Below are 21,079 nucleotides of genomic sequence, written 5' to 3' on the forward strand. Positions count from 1 at the left end.
GTCATTCATAAGTTTTCATTCATCAGGGCAGCCACAAGGTAATTTAAGTGCACACATTTTCATAATTAGGCTGTTCTTTTATGTCTTAAAGGGGCATGTTAGTAGGATTATAGTTGATTGGGGAATATAAGACTAGGAAGAGATTCCAATGCTGAAACAAGTGGTACTCCCTCTCTTGGTAGTTTCACTAAGTACATTATCTGCCTCCTTCCTCACCTCACAACTGTCCAGCTGTTGAAATTGCTTCTTCATCCAAGGCCAGTCAAAGCCTTTCTTTTTATTCTTGTTGGAAAATTCTCTTGGGCTTTTAACTGGAATTAAAACATTACTGCAAAGTCATCTGTCTCAAATCTCTGCTATGGTACAAAATACCTTTATGTTAACTGAACTAGTTACATGAGGAAATTATTTAAATTATTGCTAAAAGTCCTCAATACAGCCTATTCTAAAATTTTTCAAGATAAGTAGATGAAACATTTCATTGAAACATTTATTTTTCTGAACTCTAAGTTATGTTATATAATAAAGATGAAATGATATACCCACTATAAAGTTGGACAAATTGATAAATTATTAGTTATACAACTGAAACCTACAGGAAGGGCCACATATTGTCTCACAATAACCATACGAGAAACTATGGTTCCCTTGACTAGAACATAAGCTTCTGAGAATGAAGTAACAGAGAGAGGCAGAGGAAAGGAATCCCTACGCTCATAACTTTTCAGCTCACAAGCTTTTCCGCTACAGGAATGTACTTCTATAAACCCTCTTTTTTTTTTTGGTTCTGAATCAAGCGTGGACAATAAAGTCCCAATTGTATGCTAAAAAGTAATGGAACCAGCATGATCCAGCCATGCAAATAATTTTATAAATAGGGCCTAGAAACAGCATTAACTAAACAGGACTATATGCCAGAAACAGTTTCCCATTTCAAGAATTAACCCACAGGGTACTCAGTAATCAGTTAACCCTCTTCAAGGAAAACCACATTTTTATCCACTCGAAGTTTCAGAAATCAGTTACTGTACTTTGTGAAGTGCCCAAGTTAAAGTCAGGGTAGGCAAAGTCCTTAAGGAAAAGCAGTTATGTTTTCTTTCCCACTCCTTGCCATGTCAAAGAAAAAAAAATTACATGTTATTGCATCTAATATTACATGTTAAGGCCTTGTAAAGATTAGAGTTTTTATTCTTTTATTATGAGAGACCAGGCCACAAATTATCATAGATTCATAGCAGGACTCATTTATTTTACTCTAATATTTTCTAGCTTAACGGAGCATGAAGGACTCACACAGATATTCTTTCCAAAGCAATAAAACTCAAATTATTTTCTCTGAGCTATCATCTTAAATGTTTGATTTATACCAAAAGGAAACAAATCCTACTGCATGGGTAGCAGCCAGTTTAGAAAGCTGCACCAGTTAAATTTTTCAAAATTTTTGGACACATCATCTGCCAAAACTGCATGGAACATCCCTTAACCAGACATGGGAGGAGAGTACCAAAAGACATTGCAATTGAGTCTCTTTTACAGCATTATACATAGAAGCCAGGAAACATTCACAATCTTTTATTTTTTTTCAGAAGTTTGGGTTCCTGCACATCATGTTCTTAAAACAGACTAGGTTGTAAAAGTCATGAGTTTCCATTGACCTTTGCCCGGCCTTCTTAACTTTGAAGAGCATTGTATCTTGTGTTTGAAAAGAAGCCTAAGTGGGTTTCCAGTAGAGATATTCCAGATTCTAATTACCTTCTAACTCCACCACATACAAGAAGGTGGACAATATTTAGCATTGAGAAGCGCTTTAATATACGAACCACTTGGAAAGATTGCATCACAAATCACAAAATATTCATTAGTTGTAACAAGTAATTTTCATTCTACTCAACACTGAAAATACTTTTGATTATCTTAGAGGGCAAAAATAAATGACTTTATTTTATTGACATATTAAAAAATTAATAATACTTAGCATAGCTGAAGTTACCAAGTGTTTACTATGTACCAGGGTTTACATTTACCTCATTTAATCCTCTCAGTAATTCTATAGGATTGGAACGGATATTATCACCCTCATTTCAAAGATAAGAATCCTGGATGCAGAGAAGCTAAGTAATTTATCCAAGCCTACTCATCTAGTAAGTGACAAGAAATGGTACAAAGGAGGCTTTTTCACATCAGAGTCTGTGTGCTGTACTCTACACATTAAGACACAAGCACTTCAGGGGGAAAGAAGTCAGTTTGTGCTTTGTTTGTGGTGGTGGTGATTTGTTTATAGCACAGAATCATAAAAAGGAAACATATATAACATTATTAATCCTAAGCACAACTAGAGAGAACATTATCTATAAAATATTTTCCTTGTCTACCAATGTTCAATGCCACAATCAAAACACATAAAAATATCTGTTAATTTTACTAAACTTTCTAGGAATACAAACAGATGAATGCTTCTAGCATAATGATCACATATTATTAGTAAATAAATCAGGACCGACATTTCTTATACAATATGTACTAAACGCAACAGACTTTTTAAATATTTTTTGATTTTTGTGTTGTTTTATGCCTTTTATGTTTCTTGGTTGCCCAATACCTTTTGAGTACCCTGACTATGCTTGGGGAATTTTCCTCCATGAAGTAGAACTCAGAGAACTCACTTCTATGGCACACTTTCACTGTTAAAAATATAAGTATACAACTTGGATTGCACAAATTAAACTCACCTATGAGACACTTTGATTTAGATGTGAGTGACTTGATTAAGAAGGCATTTCGGGCTGAAATGAATGTTTGTTTGAGTTCTGGCTTTGGAAATGGAATCACTGCTGATGGCATGGCTGTTGTGAGAAAGCTGAGTTTCTGGTAAATGCCAGCTTTGTTCTTGTAGCAGGTGTTCCCTGATCCAGCAGGATCTGTGACAGGGTTAACAGAATTGTCCCTAAAATATAGCCTTCCGGCTAGTTCTTAACACTCTCAAAACTTCTGTAAATTACTCACTACCCTTTTAAAAGCTTTTCTTCTCTATCAGCCAGAGTCAGCTTCTATTGCTTATGTTTAAGAACTGTAAGTTAGGGGCTCTGGTTCTGGGTAAAATAAAGTAAACACATCACATCTCAGCCCGTCTCTCTCACTTTACGTAACTATAAAACCTAGGCAGATTGAATGTACTGGACTATGAGGAGTCTGAAAAGGAAATAGCAATATGTGGATAAAGAAAAGACACCAGAATTTTAATCATCACTAAGCCTGTGGTAAGTTTACATTTTTTCCCTTTAATATCCTTGACCTGAACTCAAGGCAGCCAAAAACCCAGAAGTGAAGATTGTGGTAAAGAGCGAGCTTTAAGAGAAACCTGGCTCAGGGAACAGGGAAGGAAACTGCCAGATCTCAGAGAAAGTAAAGGAAATCAGCCAAGAGGTTATTTTTCTTTCATTTTTCCTATATTCACTCATGACTTATCCCCCAGGCAATTCACTGGTACCACAGCAGCAGCAGCAGCAGTAGTGGCCAGCAACAGCAATCAGTAGGTTATACAACTCCAGGGAGGGAAAACTTCCTTTCCATTTGGTAGAGCTGTGTCTTCAAAAGGGTGAGGACAGACCCATTGCTTTTTTCCTCTTCTCCTTGTCCTACCACGTGGCCTCAGACTTGGCACAATAATAGAAGTAGACAATTTCTGGCCAAAGAACCAAAAACTAGAGCCTGTGGAAACCAGAAAGTTCCAAGAAAACAGTAGAGAAGGAGGAATTAAAAAAAAAAAAAAAAAGAAAGAAATGTTTTATTAACTCCTGGAGTCACTGTCAACCTGAACATGCCTGGATCTATCATTAGTAGCATACAAAAGTTTCGCCAGCTGAATTAATGGATCAATTTCCTTCCAGGTCCCACATGGAACAGTGAATGATGTACACATAAAACAAATTTGAATAGCATTGCAACAACTTTGGCAATTAAAGTGACTTTGGAAACAGCTTACAAAAGATGAGTTGATACATGTAGTCTGAGCCAAACCAGTCAATTGCCTGCTGAACTAAAAAACATCAACTTTCTCCATGAGATTTAAACAAGACTCAGTCCCACAATATTCAAAATGTCCAGTATGTAATCCAAAATTACTTGGATTATGAAGAAAAAATAATCTAAAATTATATGGTAAAATACAATCAATAGACACCAATAACAAGATAACACAGATGAAAAAGGCTTTAAAATACCTATTATAAGAATGTTCAAAAAAGCCATCACGAAGTCTTGAAACAAATATTAAGATACAAAGTATCAGCAAATAAACAAAAGAGGCAAAGAAGAATCAAATGGAAGTTTTTGAAATGAAAAATTCAATAACCCAAGTTAAAGGCTCACTGGATAGATTAAAAAGCAGAATGAAAATGACACAGGAAAGAGCCAAAAGACTTGAAGGTAGATCAATAGAAATTGTCTAATGTTAAAAGGTAGAAAAAAGATTTAAGAAAAATGAACACTATGCAGCCATAAAAAATGATGAGTTCATGTCCTTTGTAGGGACGTGGATGAAACTGGAAATCATCATTCTCAGTAAACTATCGCAAGGTCAAAAAACCAAACACCGCATGTTTTCACTCATAGGTGGGAATTGAACAATGAGAACACATGGACAAAGGAAGAGGAACATCACACTCTGGGGACTGTTGTGGGGTGGGGGGAGAGGGGAGGGACAGCATTAGGAGATACACCTAATGCTGAATGACGAGTTGATGGGTACAGCACACCAACATGGCACATGGATACATATGTAACAAACCTGCACATTGTGCACATGTACCCTAAAACTTAAAGTACAATAATAAAAAAAAAAACTTTCAGCAATCTTGAGAACTTCTTCAGTCCAATAAAGAACATCTATAAAACAAATAAATAAAATAAAATAAAATAAAATAAAATAATGAACAGAGCCTCAAGGAAATGTGGAGCAACAGCAAATATTTAACAATGATGTTGTTGAAATCCTGGGACAGAACAGACTCTAGAGGTTTAAAAATGTGAAAAAGTAACAGCTAAAAACGTTCTAAATTTGGTGGAAAACATAGATTTAGGAAGTTAAATTAGAAATAGAATCAATCCTAAGAAATTTACATTCAGATTCATCATAATGACAATACTGAAAACTATATACAAAGAAAAATTCTTGAAAATGGTCACAGTCTCAAAAAGACACATGACCTGTGGGAGCAGAAATATGTGAATGACTATGGAGGTCTTATTACAAGCCATGGAGGTCAGACAGGTGTCACAAAATATTTTTCTTCAGTGTGGAAAGAGAACTGTCATTCCAGAATTCTATCTCCAACAAAAATATCCCTCCATAATGAAAGAGAAATGAAGATATTCTCAGATGAAGGAAAACTAAGAAAATTCAATGCCAGCAGGGCTGCTATTTAATAAAGAATTGTTAGAAAAGTACTTCAGACAAAACAGAAATTATACCAGAAGAAAATATCATAAATAAACAAATAACAACAAAATGGTAAACATCTGAGTTATGTTACATTTTTATTCCATTTGAGGTCTATTAAATATATTCGATGCTTGAAAGCAAAGAATATAACATTGTTAGGGTTTTCAATATATGTAGATGTAATGAATAAGATACCTACATCATAAAGGCGGAATGTAAAGGAATTTATATAGTTATGTTTCCATATTCCTACTGAAGTGGTAAAATACAAATTCTTAATAGACTGTTAATAGTTTAGTATGGATTTATAATCCTTGGGCAACCACTATAAAACATTGTAAAAAGATACATTATGAAAATTACAAATGGAAGACAGAAAAGGGGAAACATAAAAAAAGGAGGAACCAACAGAAAGTAAATAATAAAATGGTTCGCTAATAAACAAATAATTGCATTGTATGTAATTGCAACATCAATAATTGCATTATATGTAAATAATTTAAACAAACAAATTGCAACAGAGATTATGAGTGAATAAAAAGCATGACCCAACAAGATGCTGTCACCCAAAAACTCACTTCAAATACAATGATAAGGACAGATTAAAAGTAAAGGAAATCAAAGAAAGCTATGGTAGCTATATTAATACCAGGCAATATAGGCCTTGGAGAAAAGAAAATTACCAGGAATAAAAAGGAAAATTACGCAATGATAAAAGGGTCCATTTTAAATGTGTATTCACTTCTGATAAGTGAAATTTCGAAGAATGATCCTTGACCTTTTGCCTTTGTATAATCTGCCTTCCTTTGTGTATGGGCTGAAGCAGTGAATAGGATGAAATACCACTGCCATGAATATGTTAAGTTTCTTGGTAAAAGGAATGTTTCAATTGTGTTGAGTTTAAAGCTGAATGTTTTCTCTGACTGGTGGGATTAGTCAGAGAGATTTGAAGCATGAAAAGGACTTTATATGCCATTGCTCTTTGGGACCCAATAGAATTCACCCGGACGTCTGACTTACAGAAATGTGAGGTAATAAATGGAAGTCGTTTAAAGCCATTGAGGTTGTGATAATTTTTTACTCTGCAAAAGAAAAAGAAAAATAAACAACTATTACAACCTCTAACATGAGGTTTTTTTTATTTTATTATTATTATACTTTAAGTTTTAGGGTACATGTGCACAATGTGCAGTTTTGTTACATATGTATACATGTGCCATGTTGGTGTGCTGCACCCATTAACTCGTCATTGAGCATTAGGTATATCTCCTAATGCTGTCCCTCCTCCCTCCCCCCACCCCACAAGCGAAACTAACAGAACTGAAAGGACAATATGAAATTTTAGTTGGAGACTTCAACGCTCCTCACTCCTCTCCTAGTCGTAGATACAACTGGTAGAAAACCATCAAAGACATATAAAAACTTAAACTTGAAATTTTTCATTTATTCATATGAGGTTCTATCAGCTTGATCCGTTGAGAAAGAACTATGTGCAGTTAGGTACCTGGGAAACCAACAGTGGACATGCAGCATGGATGAAAATTAAACTTTTATTGTATAAGTGCTGAAACTTGGGGATTTTTTTTTTTTTACAGCAGCCGTATCTTCTTCTTCTGTTTGATACAGTCCATTATTAGGGTATTGCTTAAATAATTACAGAACATAGTGTAATGAAATATGAATACTACATAATATAATTTTTAGATACATTGTTGGTTGAAAAAGATATAATACAAAAGAAAGTGAAGAATATGCTAGCCTACAGGGTATGTGTTTGTAGTGGATATGTGTTTGTGTGTTCATATGCTCCTGATTAGCCCAGAAGGGTGCATAAACTGATAATATTGATTACCTCTGGGAAGAGGAACAGGGAACCAGGGGACAGAGGAGGATTTTCAGTGTCTATCCTTTTGTACCTTTTAAATTTTAATTATTGAGAATGCATTATGTTTTCACATATCAATAACTGATCTTAATTTTTTAATCTGTATAGTTTCAATTATGTTTAAAAATACATTTACAGAAAAGACAGCCAAAAGAAATAAACTACTCTACTTTATTAGCCTTTAAAATTACTGATTGCTTAAAATTTTGTCTGCAAATTTTATCTGTCGTCTATATCTTCTAGAATAAATATAAATTAATTTTGTGAATTTGTTTTATAAAATGAAAATTTATGTATTAAGCTCAAATTCTCTTAGTTTAAAGAATAAACTTTTAATCTCTTTTTATGACATCAAATCCTTCACCATTTATATCTAACCTGCTTTCCTAACCTATACTATTTTCCTTTATAATAATCAAATATAATATAATCAAATTGAACAGCATTCTCTTTCCTTGAAGACAGGAAGAATCCTGTTTGTTTCTAGTTCGAGGGTATGTAATAACACAGAAAGAGCAACAAAAGCAAATTGGAATACTTTGCAAATCACTTTCGCCTAATTGGCTTGTTACTGAACATTAGCCTTGAATGTTAGAAATACTATTCGAACATGCATATACAACACTAAAATTACTATTATATGTAATTGCAAAATACTATAATAATATATAGAATCTACTCTTGATAAGAGACTATATTCTACTTGAGTTTTCCATTGTGTGTTATTAGTAATCAGCACTTCTGCATGTGTAAAGTAAAATGGTTGATTTAGCTAAAAAAACTGATCACAAGTTAAGTGCATGTTACGCATTCACATGGAAAACCTTTAGGCACACTAATATTGGAATTTTTTCTTAAGTATGTCAGGACTAAGATTTCTAATTTTCCCATTTGACAATCATTATTAACAACTCAGTTTATATACTGGATACTCCTTACAGCTCTTTCTAAGGAGGAATAAAAAGAAGTGCCTTAGCAGAGGCCTTCAGCTGATACCTATAAAACCTTCCTATGGAATCAGTGTCCAAATATAAACCATTTCTCATAACAGCAAGATTTTAAACCTAATTTGAAAGCTCAGAGATTTCCAACTCTGTAGGTGAGGGGTGCCCCCTCATAGCTCCTGTATAAATATTGCAAGGAGGCAGGAAACTGGTTTCTCTCTTAGTGGAGGATCCAGCTATACTTAGCCTATTGGTATTGTCTAGAAGCAAAGTAAGCACAGCGTAAAAAGCCATGTGCACTTATCAGCCTCGGCTTGCAAGCATTACTGAGCCTGTACTATGTATTTTATATGGTGATCATGCTCTCCCTGTGTCCAATGATTATCAATATTACAAAAAAAGAAATAAAGACCCAAACTATTTACATAAAGATAAATGATGCAACGTGACATAAAATAATGTAAAAACAAGCTGGAAATAATGTTTTAAACCTACACAAGGGCAAACGAACATACTTTGGAGAAAATAGCAAACCCTCATTAACAGAATTAAACAAGCAAATAAAAACAAGACGGGATTAAAAAGCAGTCATGTTAAAATATTACTAAGATGAATAATTTGCTGTAAATTAGATACGAATAATGCATAATAGCAAACTATTTTGGTAGTGATGCCCCTTAAGGGATGATGATAATAATAAAAATAATATAATTGCAACACTAGTATTAATACTTTTCCTGCTCATTGTGTGTCAGATACTTTACAAAGTATTTCAAATATGTTATCACATTTAATATGATGTTAAATGGTCCATTTTGTTTTGACCCTAATGTTATGATCAATTTTGTTGTTTACTATTTTATAGATTGAGAGAATTAGGCTTAAGAACATTCAGAACTTTCAAAGACATCAGAGAGATTTAAAAAAATGCCAGAAGTAAAACTAAAACTTATTATCTTAACTATTGTACTATAAAAAATTGTGTTGATATCAATGAATGCAAATGGAGTAAGACTGATAATTGGTAGATGGAGAGCAAAGAAGGACAAAAGGAATTGCTTCCAAAGCAGCAGCATGTCGTAATGTTTCTAGTTGAAAATGATGTTGATACACATTACCATTATCAAATTATTCTCTAGATGCCATTATCTTTTTATATTCCTGACTCCCACAGGACTTCAGAGAATCAATAGAATATGGTGTCAAGTTATATAAAGGAAAAGTAAGCTAGTCTTATGACTCATTCTGGCCTTCATTTACAGAAGAGATACCTAATTTAAAGTAGAATAAATGATTTGCTGAGCATGGGGTTCGAGGTTATAGGTGATACCATCATGCCTGTGAATAGCCATTGCACTCCAGCCTGGGCAACAAAGCAAGAATCTGTGTCTTAAAAAAAAAAAAAAAAGATTGGAAAAATGTTCAACTTAATTTAGGTCATTGGTAATGAGAATAACTAATTTTAAAATACACAATGCAAAAGTACTAAATTGTGAAAAGCAATTAAAAGATCACAAGCAATCAGTAAATTTACCTTTACTCCATGTTATTATCGTAACTACCTACGAGGTTATGCAAATAAGCTAGATAACCATACTTTTGCTGTAATTTCTGTCTTTATGAGACTACTCTTCCTAATTTGGGGCTCCACAAATGAGAGGCAATGATAATGTTACTATAGGATTGCATCCAACAAAGTTAGCAAGGGTAATAGGACCTGTGAGGAAAAATTGAGGGCTTGGGGCTTTTAGAGGAACTGAGAAACAAAACGTTAAAGAGAGACTTATTGTAAGAGCATGATGTCCAACAGCTGTTCTCTTTTTCCAGCAAACCAAAAGGAAGAGGAGACAGGCTTCAATTAAGGCAAGAGAAATTTAAATTAGACATCTGCTGAGTTGGCATAATGATCCCATATTCTTTTGGAAGTGGAAAGAAATGAAGAAATCTATGAGTTCAATGTTTGAAAATATTATTTAAACAATTTCATAAAAGACAAAAATCCAGTCACACTGATACATGCTGGAAGAAGGAAAGAAAAACATTTACTTGTGCCTAAGAAGTATTTTGTTGCATCATCCAATAACATTCTAAATAAATATTTTTGATCAAAGGAATTAAATCAAAAGTTCCATGTAAACATGGGCATAAGGTAGAATGCAATCACTGGAAGTTGTACAGGATGTGCTGAAAATCCTATTCACCAGAAGTTTCGATAGTAAATTTTATCTTTGTATACAGGCAAAAGAAAAAATACTAGAGAACACGCACATTTTTTATCCAATCTATTCTTATCCTTTCTGAATGGTGTTTCACCTAATTGGCTTGTTACTGAACATTAGCCTTGAACATAAGAAGTACTATTCAAACATGCATATACCACACTAAAATTACTATTATATGTATTATATTAACACTGCCAGTAACAATAAAATGTTTTCCATTTTTGGAATAAATTATGTCTTCTCAGGTGTCAGTGGCCATATTCAAACTGACTGAAATGTCAATGATTGATTCTTTTCTAAAGGATGTAATGCCTAGATATCTTACTGTGATTCTTGGAATTCTAGGTTCCAGGTTCCTAAGGCATTTGAGAGAGCAACAATGTAAAATAACAAGTAATAAATGAATTTCGTCTGGAAACACTTATGGTGATGATCACTGCTTCTCTCTTCTGTCATGCGCTACTCTCTGAAACCCTTAAAATTCCTTCAATCCATGTAACCTTAATGACATCACTCTTTGTGTATGTGTGCCTATTTTTATTCCATCTAAATGCAAAATAAAATGGGAATGTTTTATGTTATTGCTCATTTTAATACTGTAACTTTCATTACATCATTCTTTGTGTTTGTGTGTGTGTTCTAATTCTTATTATATTTTAACACAAAATAAAATAGGAATGTTTTTTATTACTCATTTTAGAATTGTTAGTAATACAATCATTTCCCATTTACATGTCAAGGCTCTGAGCGGCAATGCTTGGAATCCAGAATTGGATGCTTATCTGGCCACCTATAGCCAATTTTGCCTGAAGATTGGCCTTATATGTTTGATTATTTCCAAATAGTTAAGGCATATGCTTTTTGAGAAAGCACACTACATATTTTAGAATTTCATCACTCAAGGCCACAGCTGGTTAATACCAAACACCACTCATTTTCAAACTTTTAATAGCCGTTAAAGTAAAATCCTGCACATCACAGAACAGACACTCTTATGCTTAACGTACAAACATAAAAACAAGCAAAGATAAACAAAAAAACAAGGGGCCGTATGTCTCAGCTACCATAAACTACTGACACTAGAGACAGGTATAGCAAATTTTCCTTCCTTTCTCTTCCTCCCCCTACCATCTTATGAGAAATGGCATACCAAAACAGGTCAATATTCAGACCAATGTCTTCCAAAATTTTAACACTATATTGCCTTATAAAAACCTGTGGATGCTAAGTTCATTAAATAGCCTTGCATTGAGGAAGTAATGACAGCAACAGTATGGCCTAAATTTTTCCCTTTTCCTCACCCCTTCCCCATGGCCCTTTACCAAGCATTCCTCCCACTTATTACACATTTGCCTACACTTAATAATGGCAGTGGAGGGACAGCATGGCATCTAATGCTGAGCATATTCTGTACAGTATCTGAAATCTCCAAAGTTGTAATAATCTTCATGCACTTTCTTTCAAGAATGCATGAAACAAACACTGCAATAAAACTCTTCAATTTGCAAACCTTTTGATTGTCCACAGTTTCCATAAAAGAACCCGTGTAACAGCTTGGTTTTAAGAATAAAAAGAGTGTCTTAATAAACGCAGTGTAGAAACAGTTCAAACTGTCTATCTTGACCGAAGTTAAGTTCATAAGAGATGGTTCCCGCATGCAGGGAAAAATGCTTTACTTGCTTTTGCATTTGCTTGGCACTTGGGCCCTATTTATTACTTCATATACTTGGACGTAACAGCAGCTAGCACGTAGTCATAGTTGTGGAAAGGGGTAATATTGTGGTAGATATACTGAGTGTTAGCAAATGTCACATAATTGTTATTTCTAGGCTTTTTCAAGCCCAGATAACAGGAAAGTTTAAAAACATGACTTTACAAAATACTTCCGGCACAGTGGCTCACCCCCGTAATCCTAGCACTTTGGGAGGCCAAGGCGGGAGGATCACTTGAGCTCAGGAATTTGAGACCAGCTTGGTCAATATGGTGAGACTCCAACTCTACAAAACAATTAAAAATTAGCCAGGCATGATGCTGTGCACCTGTGGTCCCACTAATTGGGAAGCTGAGATGGGAAGACTGCTTGAGCCCAGGAGTTCGAGGCTGCAGTGAGCCTTGGTGACAGAGTGAGACCCTATCTCAAAACAAAACAGAAACAACCCCCCCGACACATACACAAAATATTTCCTACATAATAATCTTTAAAGCCTGAGACAAATTGTGAGGAGAAATTTACTCCATTAAAATTCACACTTGTAACATCCAAGTTCGTTTTTCTTATGATATTAAAAACTGCTTTATACATATGAGTTAGTATTTTAGAACAAATTTCTTTTTAAGATTCCTTGGTTTGGGGATTCCACTAAAGTAATTCTTCAATTACAGTGTGTGTGTCTTTAATTTGTCAGAGAATACTATAATTCCTACATTAGGGTGATACCCGTTATCAAATGACTACACAGGGAGGTACTTATTTTGCCAAATAACTTAATCCAATCTACTTATGGCTCAGTTTTACAGTTCATTGAGAGTGTGAAATAAAACACAACCTATAAGTGATAATATCACAGTAACCTTTGCTTCAAAAGCCATTCATATTTATTTCACCTAATTTTCACATTTATCCAATAAAGTAACTATAGAAGACATTGTATTTTATGCATCTTGGCTGCCTTAATGCCTATCTGTAACGTGTAAGAACTTACTATTAGCGTCTGACAATAATGGATGAGGTTGATGTTGGTTACCTAACCCCAGGCACTCAGTGAGACTGTGTCATTGTACAAACTAGATTCATGAACATACTCTAGCCTCCAGACTCTTCTCATAATACCATGCTGAAATTAACTATGAGATTGTTAATAGTCAGGAAGCTACCAGGTATGAAAAATTATTAACCACTCTAGGTCAGGGTGTTGGCTCTTATGGCTGGCATTTTGAGAACCAGAGGTATGGGTTAGGTCATATTAAATAGGAATAAAAATGCTTGGCACTTCCAATATCTGGAAAGATCATTCAGGTCTGTCTTTGCCTTTTTCCTCCAAATCCTTTATCAGAGATACAGCTACACAGATTTTTTAGTTTACTAAGGGCAGGGAAAGATCATTAGCACAAACTGTAGTTTCCATGAACATTATTTAAACACAACATAATCAAGAAATAAAATGAAATACAAGGAATGAATAAACAATAAGCTACTAGTAAGCCTGCTTTGTGGTCTTAAGGGGGCCAACCTATGCGTAATGACTGGAAGTGATGTAATAGTAAAATTGCACCTAAGCTGTCACGTACAGTGTCTACGAAATCTGATAAGCTCACTGATACTGAGCAAGAAAAAAGAGGAACCATCAACAGAAGGGGATTGTTTTTCTTTGTGATGTCACTGCATTAGCTCAGTCAGTTAGTTAAAAACAAAAACAAACAAACAAAAAAACTAGTTTTATGTCATTCAGAAAACCAATAATCCCATTGACTTTCCAGTTTGTTACTATCATTAGGCATAGTCCAAGGAAAGAAACAAGGCTGTAACAGAATTTTAACAGAATTATCTTTTTTAACCAGTTAGAAAACAAATGGAAGTGAGAGGTGGAGGAGTAAGGAGAAACGAAAGGGCACAGACAGATTCCCAACATATAAGCATTATTAAATATTATTGGTATTTTGTTGACTATACTTCCGTTAACATTAACTTGGTCAGTGCTTGTCTATGAATCAGACTCACTGGACTCATGTCCATGGTGTACTCTAGAGCAGTAACTTATATCGTAATGGGCATGCGATTATGTGGGCATGTTTTTAACATGCAAGCTCTGATTTAGGAGGTCTGGGCTGCTAGGAGATGCAGCGGATCCAGGGACCACACGCTGAGTAGCACTGCTCCAGGCAATCCATATTAGCTAAACTGAAGGTCTTCATAACAGCTTTCTTCCTGTCCCACAATGGATTGTTATGAAGAGGTTAATATTTTCCCTAATTGTGTTTCTAATTCTCAAATAATAGGATCCCCATTGTAAGCAGATAATATTACCAATGCGACTTATGCCATAAAGAAACTGTGCTATAACAGTTTCTGCTATAACAGATTGTTTCATAATAGAATTCTCAAACAAAGATGATGAAATTATAGAATTTAAAGCTATCTATCTGCACACTGGAGCTCTATAAAAATATGATTTCTTAAAAATGGGTTTTAACAACAGATGCCTTGTTTTTCACGTGAAACCCCTCATGCCTCTCTATATTCAATATGTGAATATGTGAAACAGATAAATGAGAAAGAGAATATCTTTCCTCTGACTTTCCCTGTGTGTAATGATGCTGAGAACCTTCTTAATACCGCTGAGAAAGCCCTTGGGTATGAAAACAGCTTTTCCAGGGAAAAGTCCTGTCACCTTAAACCAAACCTGAGACTAAGGCCTCACACATAAAGTAAACCACAGAATGAGTCTTTGCTCTCTTTGCTCGTCAATACTGGTTTTCAGCTCAGTTAACTCTGTCCCTTTCAGTCCATTTACCACACTGCCAAAAGTAATTTTGCCTAAATATCATATTTCTGATGTTACTCTCCTGTCCAATAAAACCTTCAGTTCTTTCTACCTCTTTAGAAAACAACACATTTACTAGCACAACATTCAAGATTTAGAATTAAGCATGGGTTCTAATTTACTCTGTGACACAAGTCCCTTAAGTATTGTCTTATTTTCTCCAACTACAAAGTAAGGACATACAATTGGGTTGAAAGAAATTTAGAAAAAACTAAATGAGCTGTTGGTCAAAATGATTATTTGGTAAGAAATGAATCAAAATAGTCACACCCCTACTTCCCCCCGCCACAAAAAGCTAGTTACTTTGAAGCATCTCTGAGAAGTTTTATAATCTTTTGATTTTTGGGGGGAGTCTTTCATTTTTTTATTATAATATATATATATATGCAGATACACACACACACATATATACATACACACACACATATATATACGCACACACATATACGTGTGTGTATATATGTGTATATATGTGCAGGTCTGTTTTGTGTACAACAATTGATCCCATCAAATAATCAGACGAAGGCATTCTACTGGTAATTTCCCCCCAGATCAATTCAGGTAAAATTAGATATTAATGTACTTAACAGAATATTAACATTTGAGAATTCGTGATCAATTTCAGTTCTGAGGCCACACACACAGTTCAAAATATACATTCACTGAGTTAAGGCAATAAAAGTGGATTGAAAGAAACCACAGGTTTCAGAACAATTAAACTTTGTATTTTGCTTGCATTAGAGTCACGATATGAAGAGCAAATACTGCGTGTATCTCACAGGTGTTTTGTGCAGTGTGAGCACCTTCTGAACACCTAAGGTGATTGCACAGCAGGTGGGCAAACAGCTGGTGTGGCCTGCTTAAAGCTTCTCGGAGGGCACATTTCTTCTCTGCCTCTCCTCTCTCGAGTCCTTATTTTAGTTTGTAACCAGCCAGGTGGCCTTGGTTGCATCTTCATCCGGCAGGGAGTAGGCAGTTTCACAGGAGGAAGGCAGGGCTCCTTGGCGATGTCCGTGTTTTTGAGGGAATAGGCTTTCTCTATCATATTCTTTTTCACCCAGTCAGTGGCTAACGGGCTGGAGGCAACTGCAGAACGGCAGCCAGATGTTTTAAACCTCATGTCCACAATCTTCCCCTTTTCGTCCACTTGAATCTGTATTTTATCACCTCATGCTGAAGCCCACACCAATCCAATTCCAATATTTTTAGACGTCTTATCATGGGAACCCCCATTTGTAGGATTTTCACAGAAATCAACAATCTTCATTTGACCTTTTGTTTAATATTTTTGTTGGTTTTGAAGGGTTTTATACTTGTTTGATGTTTTTCTATTTTATTTCTTTCAAATATTATTGCCTTTCCCTATCTATATTAGTCATATTAAGTTAGTTTCTAAGCCAGTATGTGTGCTCCATGCAAGAATCATAGAATATGAACTTAATGGAAATAAAATCAAATGAAAAATTTTTAACTTTTTAAAATGTTAACATATTATTAGAGGAGGTACAATGAGATGAAATAATTGTGGGAGACAGAAGAAGGCAGGTTTGAACAGGACAATCCTTCCAAATAACAAATGTTAAAATTCTATTATTTGGTTTGTTGACTCCATTCAGTTACTGTTGCTGGAATTACAAAAATGTAAAATAAAATAAAAATTGTGATCCTGTCAATTTACATTCCCATGAACAGTGTAAAAGCCAAGCCTAGGCAATTTTACTAGTGAGTTGCCCCAAGTGCAAACAGCAGCCATCAGTTAAGGCATCCCCCATTGTCCTTGGGGTTCTGAAACCATATGTGGGTTTCAAATCTAGACTAAACTTCGGCTTTAAATGTATGTCATCTTTAGTCAAAAAAAAAAAAAAAAATTTGTCACACATATAAGAAAAACAGCAAATACAAGAACGGTATTAAAAAACTTATAAAGCTGTTCATAAAAATCAGCCATAATCTGCACAGTTTTATATACTTCCAAATATATTTCTATGCGCATATACACGAATTTACAGAATGGAGAGTTGCTTTGTCCCAGGCATTGAGCTAAATGCTATTCTTATGTAACTTCATATAATCCTCACAACAACTTTGAGGAGTAGATATTATTCCCATTATTTTTCATATAAAGTAACTGAGGATTAGAGAAGTTACGAATTATTCCACTGCATTGTTATGTCATAATGTATTTAACTAATCATTTATGTTTAAAAATTCAGATTTTAAAAGCTTTTAACTACCACAAAGAGCTCAGGAGAAGAATAATTGCCTAAAGATGATTTCAAATAATTAACAAGAACAAGAACAAAACTTTATTTTACAGTTTAGCAGTTCTTGGATAAATGTTCACATCTTTACCTTAGCTTCTTTTTGTCTAGTACAATATTGCAGCTTCACTATCAGAGTCTGCAAAACACCTTCTTTGTGTGGGTGTGTGAGTGCACTTAGTTTCCACAAGAACTCTATAAAGCAGATACATCATCCCCATTTTACGTAAGAGGAAACTATAGGTCAGTGAGGTTAAGTAGCATGTCTAAGGTCACAGAGCTACTGTACAACACATTTAGAACACAAGCCAGGTCTGTCTTGCTGCCCAGCTTTTCACCATCAGTTCATCAAATTGCTTCTCACCCCACTAGAGTCTCTTCAAGTAACAGAAACGGCCAACATTAGCAAACTGGCACTCTACTCTCCCTTTTGAACACCCAATTCTTGTATGCCCCTACTAAAATAAGGTCTGTATCCTCCAAATGCATAAGAAAACCTATCATCTATTTAGACTCCGTTTTCTGTTTTTTTGTTTGTTTTTTGTTTTTGAGACGGAGTCTTGTTCTGCCGCCCAGGCTGGAGTGCAGTGTCGCGATCCTGGCTCACTGCAACCTCCACATCCTGGGTTTCAGCAATTCTACTCCCTCTGCCTCCGGAGTAGCTGGGGTTACAGGCGCATGCCACGTCCAGCCATTTTTTTTTTTTTTTTTTTTTGTATTTTTAGTAGAGACAGGGTTTCATCATGTTGGCCAGGCTGGTCTCGAACTCCTGACCTCGTGATCTGCCCACCTCAGCCTCCCAATGTGCTGGATTACAGCAGTGAACCACCTCGCCCAGCTGGACTGTTATCTTTAAGCTTGTGTTTAATTTACCTCTCCACATATTCTAGATTTCTGCACTATGGGCTCATGCTTTAGGTGTTCAGTAAATATTCAAATTGCCATGAAGATGGAGGAAATGATCAAATTACCTGTTACTGTTATGTTGTTTTGATCACAAAATGCAGACCAAGCCTTTTTTCATCTTTTCAATAATTTTTTCTTTTAAGTAAAGACATTGCAAACAAAAAGTAACTTATTAATAGATATTTAAAGTAATTTCTTGTTAATAAAATTTCTTTTTCTATTGAATTTCTTGTTAATCGTTAAGTAGTCGTTGCCTTTAAACCTTCGGTCCCCAACCCAACCCCTAAGCCGCAAACCAGTACAGGAACCCGGATGCAGAGCAGGAGGTGAGCGGCCTGTGAGCAAGCATTACCGCCTAAGCTCCGCCTCCTTAGATCAGCAGCTGCATTAGATTCTCTTAGGAGCAAGAACCCAATTGTGAACTGCGCATCTGAGGGATCTAGGTTGTACACTCCTTATGAGAATCTAATGCCTGATGCTCTGAGGCGGAACAGTTTCATCCCAAAACCATACCCGCAACTTCATCCACAGAAAAACTATCTTCCACAGAAACCAGCCCCTGGTGCTAAAAGGTTTGGGGACTGCTGCTTTACACATTTTTTAAATTTATAATCTGTCAAAGATTAATTTTGCCACAGCCATTTTCCTTTGGTTAGTATTTTTCTCTTACCTTCAAACAATCTGTAAAGTGACTTCTGGAGGTGTCTTCTGTAAAAAGAATATAACATGATTTTTTATAAGCCAATCTACTTTCTGTTTTCACACTTTAGAAGTTAATGGCAACATATTACAATGAGAAAACTCAAATTTAAAAAATTTTTATTTGGGGAAATAAAGCAAATTATATAACAAAATTTCATTTATCTATCACCCGACTTCAACTAGTATCAACAATTAATTCAATGTTTTCAATGTATATCTCAACACACTATTGAGAAAGTATCTTTTGACATATACCCTTGACCTATTAACATTTTTTGCAATTGATAAATATGTAAACTATTTCTACAACTTTTTTTTCCAATTTTTCTTTGCTGTCTTTTATTGAATCAAATTTTTAAGTTCCTTTTCATCTTTCATTTATCGTACATTATATTTCTATTCCTTCAGTAACGGCTTCAAAAAAATATCAGTTCCTAAATTAACAAAGCCTAATATTGATTAATATATTTTTTCTGCTACTGAATACATTTGATATGGTTTGGCTGTGTCCTCACACAAAACCCACCTTGAATTATAGCTCCCATAATCCCCACCTGTGGTGGGCGGGACCCGGTGGGAGGTAATTGAATCATGGGGATGGGTTTTTCCTGTGCTGGATTCTTGTGGCAGTGAGTAACTCTCACGAGATCTGATGGTTTTATAAAGGGCAGTTTCCCTGCATATACTGTTTTGCTCGCTGCCACGTAGGACGAGCCTTTTCTCCTCCTTCACCTTCCACCATGATTTTGAGGCCTCCCCAGCCATGTGAAACTGTGAGTCTATTAAACTTTTTCTTTATGAATTACCCGGTTTCGGGTATTTCTTCATAGCAGTATGAAAATAGACTCATATAACTTTAAAAAGAATTAACTTTATATCCTAACCCAGTTGCTATTATTTAATATTTTATATTTACTTTCTATATACACTCAGGCGATTATTTTTAATTTACATAGTCAATGTTTCTTTTATGTTTACAACTTGTTACTTCTTGCTTTCTTCTATTGCTTCATTTTGGGTGCAATTTCCTTCCTCAAAGTACTGCTTTGGTCATTCTCAGTGATGGTCTGGGAATGGTAACCGCTTGAATTTTTACTTTCTCTAAATATGTCTCTACTTTACAATCAATCTTGAATGGTAGCTTAACTCAGTAGTCATTTTATTCTCCTAACCTAACAGTATCTCTAGAAAAGGAAAAGCTTTTAAGATTTAACAAAAGTACAATTTGTCAATGTTTTTCTTTTATGTATCATACTGTTGGTGTCATATCTAAGAATTATTTGCTTAACCCAAGGTCACAAATATATTTGTCTTATAAAGGTTTCTTTCTAATTTTAGGTGTTTCATTTATAATGCAATGAATGAATTTTTTGAAATGGATATTCAGTTGTTCCCCAACCATTTGTTGAAAAGTCTATCATTGTTCTCTGAATTTCCTTTGCATTGTCAAAAATTAGTTGTCAATACATAGGTGATCTGTTTCTGAATTCTTAATTGTTTGACTTCAAATTCTTTTTGAAATAAAAATATCTTGATGCCAGTATCATGTCTTGATTACTATAACTTTATACTTTTTGAAATTATCAAACATGAATTCTTGAACTTTTAAAATCATTTTTGAAGTTGTTTTGGTTATTTTTCTCATTTGTATGTCCATACAAATTTTAGAATATGTCAATTTGGGAAGAATTAACAATATTAACAATATTGACTCTTCCAAGGGGTATCTCCTCATTTATATTTTTTAAACATCTCTCAGTAATGTTTTGTAGTTTTCAGTTTAAAGGTTTTGCACATCTTTTGTCAGATTTGTCCCTAGCACTAATATTGTCAATGTATGATTTACCTTTAATTTCAACATCGGTTTATTCATTGGTAATAGAACTATGCTTGAATTTTGCATATTGATCTTGTATGCTATAATATTGATGAAATACCTTAATAGTTCTGGTAATTTTTTTGGTGGTTTTTGTGAATATTCTGTGTAGATGAACATGTTATCTTAAATACATATAATTTTACTACTAATCTCTTTTTGCCTCATGGTACTGGCCCCAATCTTTAGTATAATGTGGAACAGAAGTAGTGAGATCTGACATACGTGTCTTGTTCTTGATCTTGGTGGGAAAGTATTTAACACTATTAAGTATAATGTTAACTTTCCAGATTTTTGTGATG

This window comes from Hylobates moloch, unplaced genomic scaffold, assembly GCF_009828535.3.
Source record: "Hylobates moloch isolate HMO894 unplaced genomic scaffold, HMol_V3 SCAFFOLD_20, whole genome shotgun sequence".
NCBI lineage: Eukaryota > Metazoa > Chordata > Mammalia > Primates > Hylobatidae > Hylobates > Hylobates moloch.